Consider the following 14371-nt stretch of genomic DNA (forward strand, 5'->3'; position numbering starts at 1 on the left):
AACGATGAAAGAAGCCGAGAAGACCCCGAGACTGCGGCAGGGAAGCGAGGTGAGCGGAAAGTGGCGGCCGTCCCGAGCGTGAGGGAGCAGCCGAGAGCGCTGTCTGACTGATAGACGACTTCTTTTGCCTAAAAGTGAGTGCTGAGTGTTTCAAAGTGTTGCTGCTCAATGGCACTCCCTGCTGGTGAGCAGACACAAATGCTCAAGCAAAACAGCTGTGTGCTGGTGGACGCAGAGAGCATTAAAGTTCGAGACAAGAAAAAGAGGTGTCTTGTGCCTTTGTGGCAACATGATGCACTATAAAGTGAAGAGAGGCGCTTTGAGCGAAATGCTGCTTACCACCCGCTTACTGCAAAAGCACGCGAGCTCCTTCGAGCCGGAATTGAACCAGCGACCTAAGGATGACTTTGCTTTGTATTTCCACTACAGTCCTCCGCTCTACCAGCTGAGCTATCGAAGGGAAGCGGCAAAGGTGCTTTTGTTTGCCGATAGTTTGCCGTGCGCATTTTGACGCTTCTGGCCTGGCGGAGTCACGTGCGCGTCATCGGTACCTGCTCGTGCCGCAGCGTTGGTGGGACTGTGAGCTGCCAGCTACTCTCCACAGCCTGGATAACGCGTCTGACTACAAATCAGAAGATTGTAGGTTTGACTCCTATCTGGCTCGGAGTTTTTTGCAAACAGCGCGTTATAAATGTAAACACCTTGCAAGATGCCCCACATGGCAGCGCTGCCTGGCCGCTTGCATGGCAAGTGCCTTCTCAGCGCAGCAGGCAGCACGTCAGTCTCCTAATGCGAAGATCCTGAGTTGAATCTTCGGAGAAGGCGTCAGTGCTGGCAAAGTCGTTTTTTGGGCTTCTCTCACCTTTGCTGGATGTGAAAAGCAAGAAATCTTGCTGACGACATGGCAGAAAAAGATTTGCTGTCCGTTTTTCCCGTCTGACAGGGGTTCAGTGACGCGAGAGCCCATTTCGTTCTGAATAATTGCTCTAAGCCAAAAGGAAAGTGGAGAATGCGGGCATCGATCCCGCTACCTCTCACATGCTAAGCGAGCGCTCTACCATTTGAGCTAATTCCCCGGTCGCTTTGTGCATGGTGCTTTAGTTTGCTCCTCAGTAGCCTCTTCGCACTCGCCGCCACGCAGCTCCGCGACCGGCAGAGAAATCCTGCTTGAGGATTGGCCCACTCCTTGACTTCATTAAATACTTTGCTCCAATCGGCGTTGCCGAGCAGCAGTAGGACGTGAAGCCACAGCAACGATGAAAGAAGCCGAGAAGACCCCGAGACTGCGGCAGGGAAGCGAGGTGAGCGGAAAGTGGCGGCCGTCCCGAGCGTGAGGGAGCAGCCGAGAGCGCTGTCTGACTGATAGACGACTTCTTTTGCCTGAAAGTGAGTGCTGAGTGTTTCAAAGTGTTGCTGCTCAATGGCACTCCCTGCTGGTGAGCAGACACAAATGCTCAAGCAAAACAGCTGTGTGCTGGTGGACGCAGAGAGCATTAAAGTTCGAGACAAGAAAAAGAGGTGTCTTGTGCCTTTGTGGCAACATGATGCACTATAAAGTGAAGAGAGGCGCTTTGAGCGAAATGCTGCTTACCACCCGCTTACTGCAAAAGCACGCGAGCTCCTTCGAGCCGGAATTGAACCAGCGACCTAAGGATGACTTTGCTTTGTATTTCCACTACAGTCCTCCGCTCTACCAGCTGAGCTATCGAAGGGAAGCGGCAAAGGTGCTTTTGTTTGCCGATAGTTTGCCGTGCGCATTTTGACGCTTCTGGCCTGGCGGAGTCACGTGCGCGTCATCGGTACCTGCTCGTGCCGCAGCGTTGGTGGGACTGTGAGCTGCCAGCTACTCTCCACAGCCTGGATAACGCGTCTGACTACAAATCAGAAGATTGTAGGTTTGACTCCTATCTGGCTCGGAGTTTTTTGCAAACAGCGCGTTATAAATGTAAACACCTTGCAAGATGCCCCACATGGCAGCGCTGCCTGGCCGCTTGCATGGCAAGTGCCTTCTCAGCGCAGCACGCAGCACGTCAGTCTCCTAATGCGAAGATCCTGAGTTGAATCTTCGGAGAAGGCGTCAGTGCTGGCAAAGTCGTTTTTTGGGCTTCTCTCACCTTTGCTGGATGTGAAAAGCAAGAAATCTTGCTGACGACATGGCAGAAAAAGATTTGCTGTCTGTTTTTCCCGTCTGACAGGGGTTCAGTGACGCGAGAGCCCATTTCGTTCTGAATAATTGCTCTAAGCCAAAAGGAAAGTGGAGAATGCGGGCATCGATCCCGCCACCTCTCACATGCTAAGCGAGCGCTCTACCATTTGAGCTAATTCCCCGGTCGCTTTGTGCATGGTGCTTTAGTTTGCTCCTCAGTAGCCTCTTCGCACTCGCCGCCACGCTGCTCCGCGACCGGCAGAGAAATCCTGCTTGAGGATCGGCCCACTCCTTGACTTCATTAAATACTTTGCTCCAATCGGCGTTGCCGAGCAGCAGTAGGACGTGAAGCCACAGCAACGATGAAAGAAGCCGAGAAGATCCCGAGACTGCGGCAGGGAAGCGAGGTGAGCGGAAAGTGGCGGCCGTCCCGAGCGTGAGGGAGCAGCCGAGAGCGCTGTCTGACTGATAGGCGACTTCTTTTGCCTGAAAGTGAGTGCTGAGTGTTTCAAAGTGTTGCTGCTCAATGGCACTCCCTGCTGGTGAGCAGACACAAATGCTCAAGCAAAACAGCTGTGTGCTGGTGGACGCAGAGAGCATTAAAGTTCGAGACAAGAAAAAGAGGTGTCTTGTGCCTTCGTGGCAACATGATGCACTATAAAGTGAAGAGAGGAGCTTTGAGCGAAATGCTGCTTACCACCCGCTTACTGCAAAAGCACGCGAGCTCCTTCGAGCCGGAATTGAACCAGCGACCTAAGGATGACTTTGCTTTGTATTCCACTACAGTCCTCCGCTCTACCAGCTGAGCTATCGAAGGGAAGCGGCAAAGGTGCTTTTGTTTGCCGATAGTTTGCCGTGCGCATTTTGACGCTTCTGGCCTGGCGGAGTCACGTGCGCGTCATCGGTACCTGCTCGTGCCGCAGCGTTGGTGGGACTGTGAGCTGCCAGCTACTCTCCACAGCCTGGATAACGCGTCTGACTACAAATCAGAAGATTGTAGGTTTGACTCCTATCTGGCTCGGAGTTTTTTGCAAACAGCGCGTTATAAATGTAAACACCTTGCAAGATGCCCCACATGGCAGCGCTGCCTGGCCGCTTGCATGGCAAGTGCCTTCTCAGCGCAGCAGGCAGCACGTCAGTCTCCTAATGCGAAGATCCTGAGTTGAATCTTCGGAGAAGGCGTCAGTGCTGGCAAAGTCGTTTTTTGGGCTTCTCTCACCTTTGCTGGATGTGAAAAGCAAGAAATCTTGCTGACGACATGGCAGAAAAAGATTTGCTGTCCGTTTTTCCCGTCTGACAGGGGTTCAGTGACGCGAGAGCCCATTTCGTTCTGAATAATTGCTCTAAGCCAAAAGGAAAGTGGAGAATGCGGGCATCGATCCCGCTACCTCTCACATGCTAAGCGAGCGCTCTACCATTTGAGCCAATTCCCCGGTCGCTTTGTGCATGGTGCTTTAGTTTGCTCCTCAGTAGCCTCTTCGCACTCGCCGCCACGCAGCTCCGCGACCGGCAGAGAAATCCTGCTTGAGGATTGGCCCACTCCTTGACTTCATTAAATACTTTGCTCCAATCGGCGTTGCCGAGCAGCAGTAGGACGTGAAGCCACAGCAACGATGAAAGAAGCCGAGAAGACCCCGAGACTGCGGCAGGGAAGCGAGGTGAGCGGAAAGTGGCGGCCGTCCCGAGCGTGAGGCAGCAGCCGAGAGCGCTGTCTGACTGATAGACGACTTCTTTTGCCTGAAAGTGAGTGCTGAGTGTTTCAAAGTGTTGCTGCTCAATGGCACTCCCTGCTGGTGAGCAGACACAAATGCTCAAGCAAAACAGCTGTGTGCTGGTGGACGCAGAGAGCATTAAAGTTCGAGACAAGAAAAAGAGGTGTCTTGTGCCTTCGTGGCAACATGATGCACTATAAAGTGAAGAGAGGAGCTTTGAGCGAAATGCTGCTTACCACCCGCTTACTGCAAAAGCACACGAGCTCCTTCGAGCCGGAATTGAACCAGCGACCTAAGGATGACTTTGCTTTGTATTCCACTACAGTCCTCCGCTCTACCAGCTGAGCTATCGAAGGGAAGCGGCAAAGGTGCCTTTGTTTGCCGATAGTTTGCCGTGCGCATTTTGACGCTTCTGGCCTGGCGGAGTCACGTGCGCGTCATCGGTACCTGCTCGTGCCGCAGCGTTGGTGGGACAGTGAGCTGCCAGCTACTCTCCACAGCCTGGATAACGCGTCTGACTACAAATCAGAAGATTGTAGGTTTGACTCCTATCTGGCTCGGAGTTTTTTGCAAACAGCGCGTTATAAATGTAAACACCTTGCAAGATGCCCCACATGGCAGCGCTGCCTGGCCGCTTGCATGGCAAGTGCCTTCTCAGCGCAGCAGGCAGCACGTCAGTCTCCTAATGCGAAGATCCTGAGTTGAATCTTCGGAGAAGGCGTCAGTGCTGGCAAAGTCGTTTTTTGGGCTTCTCTCACCTTTGCTGGATGTGAAAAGCAAGAAATCTTGCTGACGACATGGCAGAAAAAGATTTGCTGTCCGTTTTTCCCGTCTGACAGGGGTTCAGTGACGCGAGAGCCCATTTCGTTCTGAATAATTGCTCTAAGCCAAAAGGAAAGTGGAGAATGCGGGCATCGATCCCGCTACCTCTCACATGCTAAGCGAGCGCTCTACCATTTGAGCTAATTCCCCGGTCGCTTTGTGCATGGTGCTTTAGTTTGCTCCTCAGTAGCCTCTTCGCACTCGCCGCCACGCAGCTCCGCGACCGGCAGAGAAATCCTGCTTGAGGATTGGCCCACTCCTTGACTTCATTAAATACTTTGCTCCAATCGGCGTTGCCGAGCAGCAGTAGGACGTGAAGCCACAGCAACGATGAAAGAAGCCGAGAAGACCCCGAGACTGCGGCAGGGAAGCGAGGTGAGCGGAAAGTGGCGGCCGTCCCGAGCGTGAGGCAGCAGCCGAGAGCGCTGTCTGACTGATAGACGACTTCTTTTGCCTGAAAGTGAGTGCTGAGTGTTTCAAAGTGTTGCTGCTCAATGGCACTCCCTGCTGGTGAGCAGACACAAATGCTCAAGCAAAACAGCTGTGTGCTGGTGGACGCAGAGAGCATTAAAGTTCGAGACAAGAAAAAGAGGTGTCTTGTGCCTTCGTGGCAACATGATGCACTATAAAGTGAAGAGAGGAGCTTTGAGCGAAATGCTGCTTACCACCCGCTTACTGCAAAAGCACACGAGCTCCTTCGAGCCGGAATTGAACCAGCGACCTAAGGATGACTTTGCTTTGTATTCCACTACAGTCCTCCGCTCTACCAGCTGAGCTATCGAAGGGAAGCGGCAAAGGTGCCTTTGTTTGCCGATAGTTTGCCGTGCGCATTTTGACGCTTCTGGCCTGGCGGAGTCACGTGCGCGTCATCGGTACCTGCTCGTGCCGCAGCGTTGGTGGGACAGTGAGCTGCCAGCTACTCTCCACAGCCTGGATAACGCGTCTGACTACAAATCAGAAGATTGTAGGTTTGACTCCTATCTGGCTCGGAGTTTTTTGCAAACAGCGCGTTATAAATGTAAACACCTTGCAAGATGCCCCACATGGCAGCGCTGCCTGGCCGCTTGCATGGCAAGTGCCTTCTCAGCGCAGCAGGCAGCACGTCAGTCTCCTAATGCGAAGATCCTGAGTTGAATCTTCGGAGAAGGCGTCAGTGCTGGCAAAGTCGTTTTTTGGGCTTCTCTCACCTTTGCTGGATGTGAAAAGCAAGAAATCTTGCTGACGACATGGCAGAAAAAGATTTGCTGTCCGTTTTTCCCGTCTGACAGGGGTTCAGTGACGCGAGAGCCCATTTCGTTCTGAATAATTGCTCTAAGCCAAAAGGAAAGTGGAGAATGCGGGCATCGATCCCGCTACCTCTCACATGCTAAGCGAGCGCTCTACCATTTGAGCTAATTCCCCGGTCGCTGGGTGCATGGTGCTTTAGTTTGCTCCTCAGTAGCCTCTTCGCACTCGCCGCCACGCAGCTCCGCGACCGGCAGAGAACTCCTGCTTGAGGATTGGCCCACTCCTTGACTTCATTAAATACTTTGCTCCAATCGGCGTTGCCGAGCAGCAGTAGGACGTGAAGCCACAGCAACGATGAAAGAAGCCGAGAAGATCCCGAGACTGCGGCAGGGAAGCGAGGTGAGCGGAAAGTGGCGGCCGTCCCGAGCGTGAGGGAGCAGCCGAGAGCGCTGTCTGACTGATAGGCGACTTCTTTTGCCTGAAAGTGAGTGCTGAGTGTTTCAAAGTGTTGCTGCTCAATGGCACTCCCTGCTGGTGAGCAGACACAAATGCTCAAGCAAAACAGCTGTGTGCTGGTGGACGCAGAGAGCATTAAAGTTCGAGACAAGAAAAAGAGGTGTCTTGTGCCTTCGTGGCAACATGATGCACTATAAAGTGAAGAGAGGAGCTTTGAGCGAAATGCTGCTTACCACCCGCTTACTGCAAAAGCACGCGAGCTCCTTCGAGCCGGAATTGAACCAGCGACCTAAGGATGACGTTGCTTTGTATTCTACTACAGTCCTCCGCTCTACCAGCTGAGCTATCGAAGGGAAGCGGCAAAGGTGCTTTTGTTTGCCGATAGTTTGCCGTGCGCATTTTGACGCTTCTGGCCTGGCGGAGTCACGTGCGCGTCATCGGTACCTGCTCGTGCCGCAGCGTTGGTGGGACTGTGAGCTGCCAGCTACTCTCCACAGCCTGGATAACGCGTCTGACTACAAATCAGAAGATTGTAGGTTTGACTCCTATCTGGCTCGGAGTTTTTTGCAAACAGCGCGTTATAAATGTAAACACCTTGCAAGATGCCCCACATGGCAGCGCTGCCTGGCCGCTTGCATGGCAAGTGCCTTCTCAGCGCAGCAGGCAGCACGTCAGTCTCCTAATGCGAAGATCCTGAGTTGAATCTTCGGAGAAGGCGTCAGTGCTGGCAAAGTCGTTTTTTGGGCTTCTCTCACCTTTGCTGGATGTGAAAAGCAAGAAATCTTGCTGACGACATGGCAGAAAAAGATTTGCTGTCCGTTTTTCCCGTCTGACAGGGGTTCAGTGACGCGAGAGCCCATTTCGTTCTGAATAATTGCTCTAAGCCAAAAGGAAAGTGGAGAATGCGGGCATCGATCCCGCTACCTCTCACATGCTAAGCGAGCGCTCTACCATTTGAGCTAATTCCCCGGTCGCTTTGTGCATGGTGCTTTAGTTTGCTCCTCAGTAGCCTCTTCGCACTCGCCGCCACGCAGCTCCGCGACCGGCAGAGAAATCCTGCTTGAGGATTGGCCCACTCCTTGACTTCATTAAATACTTTGCTCCAATCGGCGTTGCCGAGCAGCAGTAGGACGTGAAGCCACAGCAACGATGAAAGAAGCCGAGAAGACCCCGAGACTGCGGCAGGGAAGCGAGGTGAGCGGAAAGTGGCGGCCGTCCCGAGCGTGAGGCAGCAGCCGAGAGCGCTGTCTGACTGATAGACGACTTCTTTTGCCTGAAAGTGAGTGCTGAGTGTTTCAAAGTGTTGCTGCTCAATGGCACTCCCTGCTGGTGAGCAGACACAAATGCTCAAGCAAAACAGCTGTGTGCTGGTGGACGCAGAGAGCATTAAAGTTCGAGACAAGAAAAAGAGGTGTCTTGTGCCTTCGTGGCAACATGATGCACTATAAAGTGAAGAGAGGAGCTTTGAGCGAAATGCTGCTTACCACCCGTTTACTGCAAAAGCACACGAGCTCCTTCGAGCCAGAATTGAACCAGCGACCTAAGGATGACTTTGCTTATGATATTCCACTACAGTCCTCCGCTCTACCAGCTGAGCTATCGAAGGGAAGTGGCAAAGGTGCCTTTGTTTGCCGATAGTTTGCCGTGCGCATTTTGACGCTTCTGGCCTGGCGGAGTCACGTGCGCGTCATCGGTACCTGCTCGTGCCGCAGCGTTGGTGGGACTGTGAGCTGCCAGCTACTCTCCACAGCCTGGATAACGCGTCTGACTACAAATCAGAAGATTGTAGGTTTGACTCCTATCTGGCTCGGAGTTTTTTGCAAACAGCGCGTTATAAATGTAAACACCTTGCAAGATGCCCCACATGGCAGCGCTGCCTGGCCGCTTGCATGGCAAGTGCCTTCTCAGCGCAGCAGGCAGCACGTCAGTCTCCTAATGCGAAGATCCTGAGTTGAATCTTCGGAGAAGGCGTCAGTGCTGGCAAAGTCGTTTTTTGGGCTTCTCTCACCTTTGCTGGATGTGAAAAGCAAGAAATCTTGCTGACGACATGGCAGAAAAAGATTTGCTGTCCGTTTTTCCCGTCTGACAGGGGTTCAGTGACGCGAGAGCCCATTTCGTTCTGAATAATTGCTCTAAGCCAAAAGGAAAGTGGAGAATGCGGGCATCGATCCCGCTACCTCTCACATGCTAAGCGAGCGCTCTACCATTTGAGCTAATTCCCCGGTCGCTTTGTGCATGGTGCTTTAGTTTGCTCCTCAGTAGCCTCTTCGCACTCGCCGCCACGCAGCTCCGCGACCGGCAGAAAAATCCTGCTTGAGGATTGGCCCACTCCTTGACTTCATTAAATACTTTGCTCCAATCGGCGTTGCCGAGCAGCAGTAGGACGTGAAGCCACAGCAACGATGAAAGAAGCCGAGAAGACCCCGAGACTGCGGCAGGGAAGCGAGGTGAGCGGAAAGTGGCGGCCGTCCCGAGCGTGAGGGAGCAGCCGAGAGCGCCGTCTGACTGATAGACGACTTCTTTTGCCTGAAAGTGAGTGCTGAGTGTTTCAAAGTGTTGCTGCTCAATGGCACTCCCTGCTGGTGAGCAGACACAAATGCTCAAGCAAAACAGCTGTGTGCTGGTGGACGCAGAGAGCATTAAAGTTCGAGACAAGAAAAAGAGGTGTCTTGTGCCTTCGTGGCAACATGATGCACTATAAAGTGAAGAGAGGAGCTTTGAGCGAAATGCTGCTTACCACCCGCTTACTGCAAAAGCACGCGAGCTCCTTCGAGCCGGAATTGAACCAGCGACCTAAGGATGACTTTGCTTTGTATTCCACTACAGTCCTCCGCTCTACCAGCTGAGCTATCGAAGGGAAGCGGCAAAGGTGCTTTTGTTTGCCGATAGTTTGCCGTGCGCATTTTGACGCTTCTGGCCTGGCGGAGTCACGTGCGCGTCATCGGTACCTGCTCGTGCCGCAGCGTTGGTGGGACTGTGAGCTGCCAGCTACTCTCCACAGCCTGGATAACGCGTCTGACTACAAATCAGAAGATTGTAGGTTTGACTCCTATCTGGCTCGGAGTTTTTTGCAAACAGCGCGTTATAAATGTAAACACCTTGCAAGATGCCCCACATGGCAGCGCTGCCTGGCCGCTTGCATGGCAAGTGCCTTCTCAGCGCAGCAGGCAGCACGTCAGTCTCCTAATGCGAAGATCCTGAGTTGAATCTTCGGAGAAGGCGTCAGTGCTGGCAAAGTCGTTTTTTGCGCTTCTCTCACCTTTGCTGGATGTGAAAAGCAAGAAATCTTGCTGACGACATGGCAGAAAAAGATTTGCTGTCCGTTTTTCCCGTCTGACAGGGGTTCAGTGACGCGAGAGCCCATTTCGTTCTGAATAATTGCTCTAAGCCAAAAGGAAAGTGGAGAATGCGGGCATCGATCCCGCTACCTCTCACATGCTAAGCGAGCGCTCTACCATTTGAGCTAATTCCCCGGTCGCTTTGTGCATGGTGCTTTAGTTTGCTCCTCAGTAGCCTCTTCGCACTCGCCGCCACGCAGCTCCGCGACCGGCAGAGAAATCCTGCTTGAGGATTGGCCCACTCCTTGACTTCATTAAATACTTTGCTCCAATCGGCGTTGCTGAGCAGCAGTAGGACGTGAAGCCACAGCAACGATGAAAGAAGCCGAGAAGATCCCGAGACTGCGGCAGGGAAGCGAGGTGAGCGGAAAGTGGCGGCCGTCCCGAGCGTGAGGGAGCAGCCGAGAGCGCTGTCTGACTGATAGGCGACTTCTTTTGCCTGAAAGTGAGTGCTGAGTGTTTCAAAGTGTTGCTGCTCAATGGCACTCCCTGCTGGTGAGCAGACACAAATGCTCAAGCAAAACAGCTGTGTGCTGGTGGACGCAGAGAGCATTAAAGTTCGAGACAAGAAAAAGAGGTGTCTTGTGCCTTCGTGGCAACATGATGCACTATAAAGTGAAGAGAGGAGCTTTGAGCGAAATGCTGCTTACCACCCGCTTACTGCAAAAGCACGCAAGCTCCTTCGAGCCGGAATTGAACCAGCGACCTAAGGATGACTTTGCTTTGTATTCCACTACAGTCCTCCGCTCTACCAGCTGAGCTATCGAAGGTAAGCGGCAAAGGTGCTTTTGTTTGCCGATAGTTTGCCGTGCGCATTTTGACGCTTCTGGCCTGGCGGAGTCACGTGCGCGTCATCGGTACCTGCTCGTGCCGTAGCGTTGGTGGGACTGTGAGCTGCCAGCTACTCTCCACAGCCTGGATAACGCGTCTGACTACAAATCAGAAGATTGTAGGTTTGACTCCTATCTGGCTCGGAGTTTTTTGCAAACAGCGCGTTATAAATGTAAACACCTTGCAAGATGCCCCACATGGCAGCGCTGCCTGGCCGCTTGCATGGCAAGTGCCTTCTCAGCGCAGCAGGCAGCACGTCAGTCTCCTAATGCGAAGATCCTGAGTTGAATCTTCGGAGAAGGCGTCAGTGCTGGCAAAGTCGTTTTTTGGGCTTCTCTCACCTTTGCTGGATGTGAAAAGCAAGAAATCTTGCTGACGACATGGCAGAAAAAGATTTGCTGTCCGTTTTTCCCGTCTGACAGGGGTTCAGTGACGCGAGAGCCCATTTCGTTCTGAATAATTGCTCTAAGCCAAAAGGAAAGTGGAGAATGCGGGCATCGATCCCGCCACCTCTCACATGCTAAGCGAGCGCTCTACAATTTGAGCTAATTCCCCGGTCGCTTTGTGCACGGTGCTTTAGTTTGCTCCTCAGTAGCCTCTTCGCACTCGCCGCCACGCTGCTCCGCGACCGGCAGAGAAATCCTGCTTGAGGATCGGCCCACTCCTTGACTTCATTAAATACTTTGCTCCAATCGGCGTTGCCGAGCAGCAGTAGGACGTGAAGCCACAGCAACGATGAAAGAAGCCGAGAAGATCCCGAGACTGCGGCAGGGAAGCGAGGTGAGCGGAAAGTGGCGGCCGTCCCGAGCGTGAGGGAGCAGCCGAGAGCGCTGTCTGACTGATAGGCGACTTCTTTTGCCTGAAAGTGAGTGCTGAGTGTTTCAAAGTGTTGCTGCTCAATGGCACTCCCTGCTGGTGAGCAGACACAAATGCTCAAGCAAAACAGCTGTGTGCTGGTGGACGCAGAGAGCATTAAAGTTCGAGACAAGAAAAAGAGGTGTCTTGTGCCTTCGTGGCAACATGATGCACTATAAAGTGAAGAGAGGAGCTTTGAGCGAAATGCTGCTTACCACCCGTTTACTGCAAAAGCACACGAGCTCCTTCGAGCCAGAATTGAACCAGCGACCTAAGGATGACTTTGCTTATGATATTCCACTACAGTCCTCCGCTCTACCAGCTGAGCTATCGAAGGGAAGTGGCAAAGGTGCCTTTGTTTGCCGATAGTTTGCCGTGCGCATTTTGACGCTTCTGGCCTGGCGGAGTCACGTGCGCGTCATCGGTACCTGCTCGTGCCGCAGCGTTGGTGGGACTGTGAGCTGCCAGCTACTCTCCACAGCCTGGATAACGCGTCTGACTACAAATCAGAAGATTGTAGGTTTGACTCCTATCTGGCTCGGAGTTTTTTGCAAACAGCGCGTTATAAATGTAAACACCTTGCAAGATGCCCCACATGGCAGCGCTGCCTGGCCGCTTGCATGGCAAGTGCCTTCTCAGCGCAGCAGGCAGCACGTCAGTCTCCTAATGCGAAGATCCTGAGTTGAATCTTCGGAGAAGGCGTCAGTGCTGGCAAAGTCGTTTTTTGGGCTTCTCTCACCTTTGCTGGATGTGAAAAGCAAGAAATCTTGCTGACGACATGGCAGAAAAAGATTTGCTGTCCGTTTTTCCCGTCTGACAGGGGTTCAGTGACGCGAGAGCCCATTTCGTTCTGAATAATTGCTCTAAGCCAAAAGGAAAGTGGAGAATGCGGGCATCGATCCCGCTACCTCTCACATGCTAAGCGAGCGCTCTACCATTTGAGCTAATTCCCCGGTCGCTTTGTGCATGGTGCTTTAGTTTGCTCCTCAGTAGCCTCTTTGCACTCGCCGCCACGCAGCTCCGCGACCGGCAGAAAAATCCTGCTTGAGGATTGGCCCACTCCTTGACTTCATTAAATACTTTGCTCCAATCGGCGTTGCCGAGCAGCAGTAGGACGTGAAGCCACAGCAACGATGAAAGAAGCCGAGAAGACCCCGAGACTGCGGCAGGGAAGCGAGGTGAGCGGAAAGTGGCGGCCGTCCCGAGCGTGAGGGAGCAGCCGAGAGCGCCGTCTGACTGATAGACGACTTCTTTTGCCTGAAAGTGAGTGCTGAGTGTTTCAAAGTGTTGCTGCTCAATGGCACTCCCTGCTGGTGAGCAGACACAAATGCTCAAGCAAAACAGCTGTGTGCTGGTGGACGCAGAGAGCATTAAAGTTCGAGACAAGAAAAAGAGGTGTCTTGTGCCTTCGTGGCAACATGATGCACTATAAAGTGAAGAGAGGAGCTTTGAGCGAAATGCTGCTTACCACCCGCTTACTGCAAAAGCACGCGAGCTCCTTCGAGCCGGAATTGAAACAGCGACCTAAGGATGACTTTGTCTTTGTATTCCACTACAGTCCTCCGCTCTACCAGCTGAGCTATCGAAGGGAAGCGGCAAAGGTGCTTTTGTTTGCCGATAGTTTGCCGTGCGCATTTTGACGCTTCTGGCCTGGCGGAGTCACGTGCGCGTCATCGGTACCTGCTCGTGCCGCAGCGTTGGTGGGACTGTGAGCTGCCAGCTACTCTCCACAGCCTGGATAACGCGTCTGACTACAAATCAGAAGATTGTAGGTTTGACTCCTATCTGGCTCGGAGTTTTTTGCAAACAGCGCGTTATAAATGTAAACACCTTGCAAGATGCCCCACATGGCAGCGCTGCCTGGCCGCTTGCATGGCAAGTGCCTTCTCAGCGCAGCAGGCAGCACGTCAGTCTCCTAATGCGAAGATCCTGAGTTGAATCTTCGGAGAAGGCGTCAGTGCTGGCAAAGTCGTTTTTTGGGCTTCTCTCACCTTTGCTGGATGTGAAAAGCAAGAAATCTTGCTGACGACATGGCAGAAAAAGATTTGCTGTCCGTTTTTCCCGTCTGACAGGGGTTCAGTGACACGAGAGCCCATTTCGTTCTGAATAATTGCTCTAAGCCAAAAGGAAAGTGGAGAATGCGGGCATCGATCCCGCTACCTCTCACATGCTAAGCGAGCGCTCTACCATTTGAGCTAATTCCCCGGTCGCTTTATGCATGGTGCTTTAGTTTGCTCCTCAGTAGCCTCTTCGCACTCGCCGCCACGCTGCTCCGCGACCGGCAGAGAAATCCTGCTTGAGGATCGGCCCACTCCTTGACTTCATTAAATACTTTGCTCCAATCGGCGTTGCCGAGCAGCAGTAGGACGTGAAGCCACAGCAACGATGAAAGAAGCCGAGAAGATCCCGAGACTGCGGCAGGGAAGCGAGGTGAGCGGAAAGTGGCGGCCGTCCCGAGCGTGAGGGGGCAGCCGAGAGCGCTGTCTGACTGATAGACGACTTCTTTTGCCTGAAAGTGAGTGCTGAGTGTTTCAAAGTGTTGCTGCTCAATGGCACTCCCTGCTGGTGAGCAGACACAAATGCTCAAGCAAAACAGCTGTGTGCTGGTGGACGCAGAGAGCATTAAAGTTCGAGACAAGAAAAAGAGGTGTCTTGTGCCTTCGTGGCAACATGATGCACTATAAAGTGAAGAGAGGAGCTTTGAGCGAAATGCTGCTTACCACCCGCTTACTGCAAAAGCACGCGAGCTCCTTCGAGCCGGAATTGAACCAGCGACCTAAGGATGACTTTGTCTTTGTATTCCACTACAGTCCTCCGCTCTACCAGCTGAGCTATCGAAGGGAAGCGGCAAAGGTGCTTTTGTTTGCCGATAGTTTGCCGTGCGCATTTTGACGCTTCTGGCCTGGCGGAGTCACGTGCGCGTCATCGGTACCTGCTCGTGCCGCAGCGTTGGTGGGACTGTGAGCTGCCAGCTACTCTCCACA

The 14371-nt window shown here is 53.0% G+C and overlaps 10 non-coding genes across 10 annotated transcripts; all 10 read right to left on the minus strand.

Moving 5' to 3' along the window:
* Positions 1-367: 367 nt before the first annotated feature.
* trnay-gua (transfer RNA tyrosine (anticodon GUA)) lies at positions 368-460 on the minus strand. Its single transcript has 2 exons — positions 424-460; positions 368-403 (listed from the first exon to the last, which is right to left on the minus strand). It is a non-coding gene; the product is annotated as a tRNA-Tyr (tRNA).
* A 1159-nt stretch (positions 461-1619) lies between these two features.
* trnay-gua (transfer RNA tyrosine (anticodon GUA)) lies at positions 1620-1712 on the minus strand. Its single transcript has 2 exons — positions 1676-1712; positions 1620-1655 (listed from the first exon to the last, which is right to left on the minus strand). It is a non-coding gene; the product is annotated as a tRNA-Tyr (tRNA).
* A 543-nt stretch (positions 1713-2255) lies between these two features.
* On the minus strand, positions 2256-2328 carry trnaa-agc (transfer RNA alanine (anticodon AGC)). The gene has a single exon. It is a non-coding gene; the product is annotated as a tRNA-Ala (tRNA).
* A 543-nt stretch (positions 2329-2871) lies between these two features.
* Positions 2872-2963, minus strand: trnay-gua (transfer RNA tyrosine (anticodon GUA)). Its single transcript is given in 2 exon segments — positions 2872-2907; positions 2927-2963. It is a non-coding gene; the product is annotated as a tRNA-Tyr (tRNA).
* Positions 2964-4122: 1159 nt separating this feature from the next.
* On the minus strand, positions 4123-4214 carry trnay-gua (transfer RNA tyrosine (anticodon GUA)). Its single transcript is given in 2 exon segments — positions 4123-4158; positions 4178-4214. It is a non-coding gene; the product is annotated as a tRNA-Tyr (tRNA).
* A 1159-nt stretch (positions 4215-5373) lies between these two features.
* Positions 5374-5465, minus strand: trnay-gua (transfer RNA tyrosine (anticodon GUA)). The gene is given in 2 exon segments: positions 5374-5409; positions 5429-5465. It is a non-coding gene; the product is annotated as a tRNA-Tyr (tRNA).
* Positions 5466-6624: 1159 nt separating this feature from the next.
* trnay-gua (transfer RNA tyrosine (anticodon GUA)) lies at positions 6625-6716 on the minus strand. The gene is given in 2 exon segments: positions 6625-6660; positions 6680-6716. It is a non-coding gene; the product is annotated as a tRNA-Tyr (tRNA).
* Positions 6717-9128: 2412 nt separating this feature from the next.
* On the minus strand, positions 9129-9220 carry trnay-gua (transfer RNA tyrosine (anticodon GUA)). The gene is given in 2 exon segments: positions 9129-9164; positions 9184-9220. It is a non-coding gene; the product is annotated as a tRNA-Tyr (tRNA).
* Positions 9221-10379: 1159 nt separating this feature from the next.
* Positions 10380-10471, minus strand: trnay-gua (transfer RNA tyrosine (anticodon GUA)). The gene is given in 2 exon segments: positions 10380-10415; positions 10435-10471. It is a non-coding gene; the product is annotated as a tRNA-Tyr (tRNA).
* A 3664-nt stretch (positions 10472-14135) lies between these two features.
* On the minus strand, positions 14136-14228 carry trnay-gua (transfer RNA tyrosine (anticodon GUA)). Its single transcript has 2 exons — positions 14192-14228; positions 14136-14171 (listed from the first exon to the last, which is right to left on the minus strand). It is a non-coding gene; the product is annotated as a tRNA-Tyr (tRNA).
* Between the last annotated feature and the right edge of the window lie 143 nt (positions 14229-14371).

The sequence above is a fragment of the Somniosus microcephalus genome, unplaced genomic scaffold (genome assembly GCF_052327205.1).
Source record: "Somniosus microcephalus isolate GS21.2 unplaced genomic scaffold, FLI_Smic_1.0 scaffold63, whole genome shotgun sequence".
Classification (NCBI taxonomy): domain Eukaryota; kingdom Metazoa; phylum Chordata; class Chondrichthyes; order Squaliformes; family Somniosidae; genus Somniosus; species Somniosus microcephalus.